Here is an 11,009-nt window from a genome sequence, read left to right as displayed (position 1 = left end):
TGATTTTCAGTTGCTTGGGGACAAGCAACAATTTAAGTTTGGTGTTGTGATGAGCGGATAATTTGTACGCTTTTTGGCATTGTTTTTAGTATGTTTTTAGTATGATCTAGTTAGTTTTTAGTATATTTTTATTAGTTTTTAGTTAAAATTCACTTTTCTGGACTTTACTATGAGTTTGTGTGTTTTTCTGTGATTTCAGGTATTTTCTGGCTGAAATTGAGGGACCTGAGCAAAAATCTGATTCAGAGACTGAAAAGGACTGCAGATGCTGTTGGATTCTGACCTCCCTGCACTCGAAGTGAATTTTCTGGAGCTACAGAAGCCCAATTGGCGCGCTCTCAACGGAGTTGGAAAGTAGACATCCTGGGCTTTCCAGCAATATATGATAGTCCATACTTTGCCCAAGATTTGATGGCCCAAACCGGCGTTCAAAGTCTCCCTCAGAATTCCCAGCGTTAAACGCCGGAACTGGCACCAAAATGGGAGTTAAACGCCCAAACTGGCATAAAAGCTGGCGTTTAACTCCAAGAAGAGTCTCTACACGAAAATACTTCAATGTTCAGCCCAAGCACACACCAAGTGGGCCCAGAAGTAGATTTTTATGTCATTTACTCATCTCTGTACACCCTAGGCTACTAGTTCTCTATATATAGGACCTTTTACTATTGTATTTTCATCTTCGGACATCTAGTTCTTAGATCAGATCTTGGTTCTTCTGGTTCCCTCTCTGGGGCCGAAACCAATGATCACTTTTGTTCTTATGTATTTTCAACGGTGGAGTTTCTACACACCATAGATTAAGGTGTGGAGCTCTGCTGTACCTCGGTATTAATGCATTACTATGTTCTTCCATTCAATTCCGCTTGTTCTTATTCCAAGATATCACTTGTTCTTCAACTTGATGAATGTGATGATCCGTGACACTCATCATCATTCTCACCTATGAACGTGTGACTGACAACCACCTCCGTTCTACCTTAGATTGGGTGAATATCTCTTGGATTCCTGATACACGATGCATGGTTGATCGCCTGACAACCGAGCGCTCGCCTGACAAACGAGCCAGGCATTCCGTGAGATCAGAGTCTTCGTGGTATAGGCAAGAACTGATGGCGGCATTCAAGAGAATCCGGAAGGTCTAACCTTGTCTGTGGTATTCTGAGTAGGATTCAATGATTGAATGACTGTGACGTGCTTCAAACTCCTGAGGGCGGGGCGTTAGTGACAGACGCAAAAGAATCACTGGATTCTATTCCGGCCTGATTGAGAACCGACAGATGGATAGCCGTGCCGTGACAGGGTGCGTTGAACATTTCCAATGAGAGGATGGGAGGTAGCCACTGACAACGGTGAAACCCTTGCATAAGCTTGCCATGGAAAGGAGAAAGAAGGATTGGATGAAGACAGTAGGAAAGCAGAGAGACGGAAGGGAAAGTATCTTCATACGCTTATCTGAAGTTCTCACCAATGATATACATAAGTATCTCTATCTTTATCTTTATGTTTTATTCATCATCTATACCCATTTGAGTCTGCCTGACTAAGATTTACAAGGTGACCATAGCTTGCTTCATACCAACAATCTCCGTGGGATCGACCCTTACTCGCGTAAGGTTTATTACTTGGACGACCCAGTGCACTTGCTGGTTAGTTGTGCAAAGTTGTGTAGTGATCACAATTTCGCGCACCAACTTGCCGAAGGGAAATTTGTTGCGAGACAAGTTTTCGTGCATCAAGTTTATGGCGCCACTGCCGGGGATTGATTTTGTATCAACAATGATATGATTAAGTTGGAAGTTCACTAGATTGAGCATTTTTTCTCTTGTTTGTCTATTTTATCTAGTCATTTACCTTCAGTTTATTCAGTTTCTTCCTCATCCCCTCACCCCTTGTCATTTTCTTTTTTTCTTTGTTATTATCTACAATTCTACTTACTAACCCACTAACTGTTTGATAATTTGCACCACTCACACTAACAACCACTCTAACAAGAATAACCTCTTCATTTTATTCCCTGTTGTGTGCTTTGTTAGTTGTATGACAGGGAGAAGAAGCGGAGCCTCAACTTCCTTTGATTCAGAACTTGAGAGGATCCTCCGTAGATTAAGGAGGGAAGCAAGAGGAAAAAGAGTTGTTTGTGCTGAGGAAAAGGAAAAGTACTCTGAAAACAAACATGGAGGAGAACTTGGAAAATAACCATGAAGGAGAAGCTCACAACCATACCAGAGAAGGTCCTGTGAATCATGCTGGGCAAGAAAGGAGAGTTCTAGGCTCTTACATCAATCCAAACCCAGAAAACTGTGGAAGTAGCATCCAAAAGCCCGCCATACATGCCAACAAATTTGAATTAAAACTCCAGCTCATCACCCTTGTTCAGAACAATTGCTCATTTGGAGGAAGTGCCTAAGAAGACCCCAATCAACATCTAACCACCTTCTTAAGAATATGTGACATTGTGAAGTCTAATGGTGTTCATCCAGATGTCTATAGATTGCTTTTGTTCCCCTTTTCACTCAGGATAAAGCATCTAAGTGGATGGAATCCTTCTCGAAGGAAAGCTTAACAAATTGGGAAGATGTGGTGAACAAATTTTTGGCAAGATTCTTCCCTCCTCAAAGAATTAACAGGTTGAGAGCTGAGGTGCAAACTTTCAGGCAACAAGATGGGGAAACTCTCTATGAGGCATGGGAGAGGTTTAAGGACTTAACAAGAAGATGCCCACCGGACATGTTGGTGCACGAAATTGTGATCATCAATAGCGCCATCAACATGGTACGCTCAATTGCAATCTCAACTATTTATCACAACTCCGCACAACTAACCAGTAAGTGCACTGGGTCGTCCAAGTAATAAAACTTACGCGAGTAAGGGTTGATCCCATGGAGATTGTTGGTATGAAGCAAGCTATGGTCATCTTGTAAATCTCAGTCAGGCGGATTTAAATGGTTATGGAGGATTGATAATTAAAAGATGAATAAAACATAAAATAAAGATAGATATACTTATGTAAATCATTGGTGAGAATTTCAGATAAGCATATAGAGATGCTTTGTCCCTTCCGTCTCTCTGCTTTCCTACTGTCTTCATCCAATCCTTCTTACTCCTTTCCATGGCAAGCTGTATGTTGGGCATCACCGTTGTCAATGGCTACAGTCCCGTCCTCTCAATGAAAATGTTCAACGCGCTCTGTCACAGCACGACTATTCATCTGTCGGTTCTCGATCATGTCGGAATAGAATCCAGTGATTCTTTTGCGTCTGTCACTAACGCCCCACAATCGCGAGTTTGAAACTCGTCACAGTCATTCAATCCCTGAATCCTACTCAGAATACCACAGACAAGGTTTAGACCTTCCGACTTCTCAAGAATGGCCGCCAATGGATTCTAGCTTATACCACGAAGATTCTGATTAAGGAATCCAAGAGATATACATTCAAGTCTTGTTTGCATGTAGAATGGAGGTGGTTGTCAGGCACGCGTTCATAAGTAAGAATGATGATGAGTGTCACATAATCATCACATTCATCAAGTTTTTGGGTGTGAATGAATATCTTAGAACAAGAATAAGATGAATTGAATGGAAAATAGTAGTAATTGCATTGATACTCGAGGTACAGTAGAGCTCCACACCTTAATCTATGGTGTGTAGAAACTCCACCGTTGAAAATACATAAGTGGTAACAGTGATCATTGGCTTCGGCCCCAGAGAGGGAACCAGAAGAACCAAGATCTGATCTAAGATAGCATAGGACTGATCAAAGATAAAAATACAATAGCAAAAGGTCCTATTTATAGAGAACTAGTAGCTTAGGGTTTACAAAAATGAGTAAATGACGTAAAAATCCACATCCGGGCCCACTTGGTGTGTGCTTGGGCTGAGCATTGAAGCTTTCATGTGTAGAGACTTTTCTTGGAGTTAAACGCCAACTTTTGTGCCAGTTTGGGCATTTAACTCCAGCTTTTGTGCCAGTTCCGGCGTTAAACGCCGGGAATTCTTGAGCTGATTTGGAACGCCGGTTTCTGCCATGAAATCTCGAGCAAATTATGGATTATTATATATTGATGGAAAGCCCAGAATGTCTACTTTCCAACGCAATTGAGAGTGCACAAACTGGGCTTCTGTAGCTTCAGAAAATCCACTTCGAATGCAGGGAGGTCAGAATCCAACAGCATCTGCAGTCCTTTTTCAGCCTCTGAATCAGATTTTTGCTCAGGTCCCTCAATTTCAGCCAGAAAATACCTGAAATCACAGAAAAACACACAAACTCATAGTAAAGTCCAGAAAATTGAATTTTAAATAAAAACTAATAAAAATATAATAAAAACTAACTAAAACATACTAAAAACATACTAAAAACAATGCCAAAAAGCGTATAAATTATCCGCTCATCACAACACCAAACTTAACTTATTGCTTGTCCCCAAGCAACTGAAAATCAAATAGGATATAAAGAAGAGAATATACAATGAATTCCAAAAACATCTATGAAGATCAGTATTAATTAGATGAGCGGGGCTTTTAGCTTTTTGCCTCTGAATAGTTTTGGCATCTCACTTTATCCTTTGAAATTCAGAATGATTGGCTTCTATAGGAACTCAGAATCCAGATAGTGTAATTGATTCTCCTAGTTAAGTATGATGATTCTTGAAAACAGCTACTTTATGAGTCTTGGCCGTGGCCCAAAGCACTCTGTTTTCCAGTATTACCACCGGATACATCCATGCCACAGACACATAACTGGGTGAACCTTTTTAGATTGTGACTCAGCTTTGCTAGAGTCTCCAATTAGAGGTGTCCAGGGTTCTTAAGCACACTCTTTTTGCTTTGGATCACGACTTTAACCGCTCAGTCTCAAGTTTTCACTTGACACCTTCACACCACAAGCACATGGTTAGGGACAGCTTGGTTTAGCCGCTTAGGCCAGGATGTTATTCCTGTAGGCCCTCCTATCCACTGATGCTCAAAGCCTTGGATCCTTTTTATTACCTTTGCCTTTTGGTTTAAAGGGCTATTGGCTTTTTCTGCTTGCTCTTTTTTTTTTGAATTCACTGCTTTTTCTTGCTTCAAGAATCATTTTTATGATTTTTCAGATCCTCAGTAACATGTCTCCTTTTTCATCATTCTTTCAAGAGCCAAAAATTTCAACATACATGAACAACAAATTCAAAAGACATATGCACTGTTCAAGCATACATTCAGAAATCAAAAGTATTGCCACCACATCAAAATAATTAATCTGTTATAAAATTCGAAATTCATGCAATTCTTCTCTTTTTCAATTAAGAACATTTTTCATTCAAGAAAGGTGATGGATTCATAGGACATTCATAACTTTAAGGCATAGACACTAAGACACTAATGATCATAAGACACAAACATAAATAAAACATAGAGCATAATTTTCGAAAAAAATAGAAAAATAAAGAACAAGGAGATTAAAGAACGGGTCCACCTTAGTGATGGCGGCTTGTTCTTCCTCTTGAAGATCTTATGGAGTGCTTAAGCTCCTCAATGTCTCTTCCTTGCCTTTGTTGCTCCTCTCTCATGATTCTTTGATCTTCTCTAATTTTATGGAGGAGGATGGAATGTTCTTGGTGCTCCACCCTTAGTTGTCCCATGTTAGAACTCAATTCTCCTAGGGAGGTGTTGATTTGCTCCCAATAATTTTGTGGAGGAAAGTGCATCCCTTGAGGCATCTCAGGGATTTCATGATGAGGAATTTCCTCATGTCCATGAGTGGGATCTCTTGTTTGCTCCATCATCTTCTTAGTGATGGGCTTGTCCTCATCAATGAGGATGTCTCCCTCTATGTTAATTCCAACTGAATTACAGAGGTGACAAATGAGATGAGGGAAGGCTAACCTTGCCAAGGTAGAGGACTTGTCTGCCACCTTATAAAGTTCTTGGGATATAACCTCATGAACTTCTACTTTCTCTCCAATCATGATGCTATGAATCATGATAGCCCGGTCTATAGTAACTTCGGACCGGTTGCTAGTGGGAATGATTGAGCGTTGGATAAACTCCAACCATCCCCTAGCCACGGGCTTAAGGTCATGCCTTCTCAGTTGAACCGGCTTCCCTCTTGAATCTCTCTTCCATTGAGCGCCCTCTTCACAAATGTCTCTGAGGACTTGGTCCAACCTTTGATCAAAGTTGACCCTTCTAGTGTAGGAGTGTTCATCTCCTTGCATCATGGGCAAGTTGAATGCCAACCTTACATTTTTCGGACTAAAATCTAAGCATTTACCCCGAAACATTGTAAGCCAATTCTTTGGGTCCGGGTTCACACTTTGATCATGGTTCTTGGTGATCCATGCATTGGCATAGAACTCTTGAACCATTAAGATTCTGACCTGTTGAATGGGGTTGGTAAGAACTTCCCAACCTCTTCTTTGGATCTCATGTCGGATCTCCGGATATTCACTCTTCTTGAGTTTGAAAGGGACCTCGGGGATCACCTTCTTCATGGCCACAACTTCATAGAAGTTATCTTGATGCACCCTTGAAATGAATCTCTCCATCTCCCATGACTCGGAGGTGGAAGCTTTTGCCTTCCCTTTCCTCTTTCTAGAGGTTTCTCCGGCCTTAGGTGCCATAAATGGTTATGGAAAAACAAAAAGTAACACTTTTACCACACCAAACTTAGAAGGTTTGCTCGTCCTCGAGCAAAAGAAGAAAGAAGAGAGTAGAAGAAGAAGAAATAGAGGAGATGAAGGGGGGCTTTGTATTTCGGCCAAGGGGGAGAAGTAGTGTTTAGGTTGTGTAAAAATGAGGGGGTGAAGATGGGTTTATATAGGGGTGGAGAGGGGTGTATGGTTCGACCATTATGGGTGGGTTTGAGAGGGAAAGTGGTTTGAATTTGAATGGTGAGGTAGGTGGGGTTTGATGAAAGATGGATGTGAGTGGTGAAGAGAATGGTGGGATTTGATAGGTGAGGGGTTTTTGGGGAAGAGGTATTGAGGTGATTAGTGAATGGGTGAAGAAGAGAGAGAGTGGTGGGGTAGGTGGGGATCCTGTGGGGTCCACAGATCCTGAGGTGTCAAGGATATCTCATCCCTGCACCAAGTGGTGTGCAAAAATGCCCTTTTCTGCCAATCCTGGCATTAAACACCGGGCTGCTACCCTTTTCTGGCGTTAAACGCCAGTTTCTTGCCCATTCGTGGCGTTAAACGCCAGTCTGGTGCCCCTTTCTGGCGTTAAACGCCCAGAATGGTGCCAGATTGGGCGTTAAACGCCCATTTGCTGCCCTTACTGGCGTTTAAACGCCAGCAAGTTTTTCCTCCAGTATGTGCTATTTTTCTTTCTATTTTTCATTCTGTTTTTGCTTTTTCAATTGTTTTTGTGACTTCACATGATCATCAACCTATAGAAAACATAAAACAACAATGGAAAATAGATAAATATAACATTGGGTTGCCTTCCAACAAGTGCTTTTTTAATGTCAGTAGCTTGACAGTAGGCTCTCATGGAGCCTCACAGATGTTCAGAGCAATGTTGGAACCTCCCAACACCAAACTTAAAGTTTGAATGTGGGGGTTCAACACCAAACTTAGAATTTGGTTGTGGCCTCCTAATACTAAACTTAGAGTTTAACTGTGGGGGCTCTGTTTGACTCTGTTTTGAGAGAATATATTCATGCTTCCTCTCTATGTTTATAGAGGGATATCCTTGAGCCTTAAACACAAGGGATTCTTTATTCACTTGAATGATCAATTCTCCTCTGTCAACATCAATCACAGCCTTTGCTGTGGCAAGGAAGGGTATGCCAAGGATGATGGATTCATCCATGTACTTCCCAGTCTCTAGGACTATGAAATCAGCAGGGATGTAATGGTCTTCAATCTTTACCAGAACATCCTCTACAAGTCCATAAGCTTGTTTTCTTGAATTGTTTGCCATCCCTAGCGAGATTCTTGCAGCTTGTACCTCAAAGATCCCTAGCTTCTTCATTACAGAGAGAGGCATGAGGTTTATGCTTGACCCTAGGTCACACAGAGCCTTCTCGAAGGTCATGGTGCCTACTGTACAAGGTATTGAGAACTTCCCAGGGTCCTGTCTCTTTTGAGGTAATCTCTGCCTAGTCAAGTCATCCAGTTCTTTGGTGAGCAAAGGGGGTTCATCCTCCCAAGTCTCATTACCAAATAACTTGTCATTTAGCTTCATGATTGCTCCAAGGTACTTAGCAACTTGCTCTTCAATGACATCTTCGTCCTCTTCAGAGGAAGAATGCTCATCAGAGCTCATGAATGGCAGAAGTAATTCCAATAGAATCTCTATGGTCTCACTGTGAGCCTCAAATTCCCATGGTTCCTCATTAGGGAACTCATTGGAGGCCAATGGACGTCCATTGAGGTCTTCCTCAGTGGCGATCACTGCCTCTTCCTCCTCTCCAAATTCGGCCATGTTGATGGCCTTACACTCTTCTTTTTGTATTCTCTTCTGTATTGCTTGGAAGAGTACTAGGAGGGAGTTCAGTAACTTTCTTACTCAGCTGACCCATTTGTGCCTCCAAGTTTCTAATGGAGGACCTTGTTTCAGTCATGAAACTTTGAGTGGTTTTGATTAGATCAGAGACCATGGTCGCTAAGTCAGAGTGGCTCTGCTTAGAATTCTCTGTTTGTTGCTGAGAAGATGATGGAAAAGGCTTGCCATTGCTAAACCTGTTTCTGCCACCATTATTGTTGTTGAAACATTGTTGAGGTCTCTGTTGATCCTTCCATGAGAGATTTGGATGATTTCTCCATGAAGGATTATAGGTGTTTCCATAGGGTTCTCCCATGTAATTCACTTCTTCCATTGATGGGTTCTCAGGATCATAAGCTTCTTCTTCAGATGAAGCATCCTTAGTACTGCCTGGTGCAGCTTGCATTCTAGACAGCCTTTGAGAAATCATATTGACTTGCTGAGTCAATATTTTGTTCTGAGCCAATATGGCATTCAGAGTATCAATCTCAAGAACCCCTTTCTTCTGATTCGTCCCATTGTTCACAGGATTCCTTTCAGAAGTGTACATGAATTGGTTATTTGCAACCATTTCAATGAGTTCTTGAGCTTCTGCAGGCGTCTTCTTCAGATGAAGAGATCATCCAGCAGAGCTATCCAATGACATCTTGGACAGTTCAGACAGACCATCATAGAAGATACCTATGATGCTCTATTCAGAAAGCATGTCAGAAGGACACATTCTGATCAACTGTTTGTATCTTTCCCAAGCTTCATAGAGGGATTCACCTTCCTTCTGTCTGAAGGTTTGGACTTCCACTATAAGCTTACTCAGTTTTTGAGGTGGAAAGAACTTTGCCAAGAAGGCATTGACTAGCTTTTCCCAAGAGTTCAGGCTTTCTTTAGGTTGTGAGTCCAACCATATCCTAGCTTTGTCTCTTACAGCAAAAGGGAATAGCATAAGTCTGTAGACCTCAGGGTCAACCCCATTGGTCTTGACAGTGTCACAGATTTGTAAGAATTCAGCTAAAAACTGATGAGGATCTTCCAATGGAAGTCCATGGAACTTGCAATTCTGTTGCATTAGAAAAACTAATTGAGGCTTAAGCTCAAAGTTGTTTGCTCCAATGGCAGGGATAGAGATGCTTCTCCCATAGAAGTCGGGAGTAGATGCAGTAAAGTCACCCAGCACCTTCCTTGCATTGTTGGCATTATTGTTGTTTTTGGCTGCCATGTCTTCTTCTTGTTTGAAGATTTCTGTTAGGTCTTCTACAGAGAGTAGTGCTTTAGCTTCTCTTAGCTTTCGCTTCAAGGTCCTTTCAGGTTCAGGGTCAGCCTCAACAAGAATGCTTTTGTCTTTGCTCCTGCTCATATGAAAGAGAAGAGACCAAGAAAATATGGAATCCTCTATGTCACAGTATAGAGATTCCTTGAGATGTCAGAGGAAAAGAAGAATAGAAGGAGGAGGTAGAAGAAGAAGAATTCGAACTTATCAAGAGAGATTGAGTTTGAATTGTTGATAGTGGAGGAGTGTTAGTCCTTAAATAGAAGGACGTGAGAAAAGGGGAAGAATTTTCGAAAATAAATTAAAAGATTTTGAAGAAATTTTGAAAAACTGAAGAATGATTTTCGAAAATTAAAGTTGGGAAAGACATAAAGTGATTTTTGAAAAAGATTTTTGAAAGTAGAAATCAGAAAGATATGATTGAAAAGTTATGGTTTTAAAAAGATATGATTGAAAAGATATGACTGAAAAACAATTTAAAAAGATTTGATTTTTAAAATTAATGACTTGGCTAACAAGAAATTTAAAAGATATGATTTAGACATTAAACCTTTCTCAACAGAAAAGGCAACATACTGGAAATGTTTGAATCAAATCATTAATTGTTAGCAAGTATTTTTGAAAATGGAAAGAAATTGATTTTGAAAATATATGATTGAAAAGATATGATTTGAAAAAGATTTGATTTTGAAAAATTATGAAAATTTGAAAAAAAATCTGAATTAAAAACAAAATCTTCCCTCTTGTGCCATCCTGGCGTTAAACGCCCAGCCCTGGCTGGCATTTAAACGCCAGTTTTCCTTCCTCACTGAGTGTTTTGAACGCCCAGCTTTTTCTGTGTAATTCCTCTGCTACATGTTCTAAATCTTCAATTCTCTGTATTATTGACTTGAAAAGACACAATTTTAAAATTTTTTTTTGAATTTTTAATGATGAGGAATAATCAAAATGCCACTAAGATCAAATAAACAATGCATGCAAGACACCAAACTTAGAAGTTTGTATACTATTGCCACTAACAAATTGAGAATGCATATGAGAAACAACAAAATATACAAGACAAGAGAATTTAAAGATCAGATCAAGGAAATCATCAAGAACAACTTGAAGATCAATGAAGAACACAATGCATGTAATTTTCAAAAATTAGAAGAATAAAGGCATGCAATGGACACCAAACTTAAAATTAGACACTAGACTCAAACAAGAAACATAAAAATATTTTTGATTTTAAGATTTTATAATTTTTTTGGATTTTTTCGAAAATTATATGGAAAA

General features: G+C 40.2%; 1 non-coding gene across 1 annotated transcript; it reads right to left on the bottom strand.

The window, feature by feature from the left end:
* Positions 1–2,625: 2,625 nt before the first annotated feature.
* Positions 2,626–2,729, bottom strand: LOC130978339 (small nucleolar RNA R71). The gene has a single exon (XR_009085988.1). It is a non-coding gene; the product is annotated as a small nucleolar RNA R71 (small nucleolar RNA).
* Between the last annotated feature and the right edge of the window lie 8,280 nt (positions 2,730–11,009).

This window comes from Arachis stenosperma, chromosome 4, assembly GCF_014773155.1.
Source record: "Arachis stenosperma cultivar V10309 chromosome 4, arast.V10309.gnm1.PFL2, whole genome shotgun sequence".
NCBI classification, from domain to species: domain Eukaryota; kingdom Viridiplantae; phylum Streptophyta; class Magnoliopsida; order Fabales; family Fabaceae; genus Arachis; species Arachis stenosperma.
This window is presented reverse-complemented; position numbering and strand designations above follow the sequence as displayed.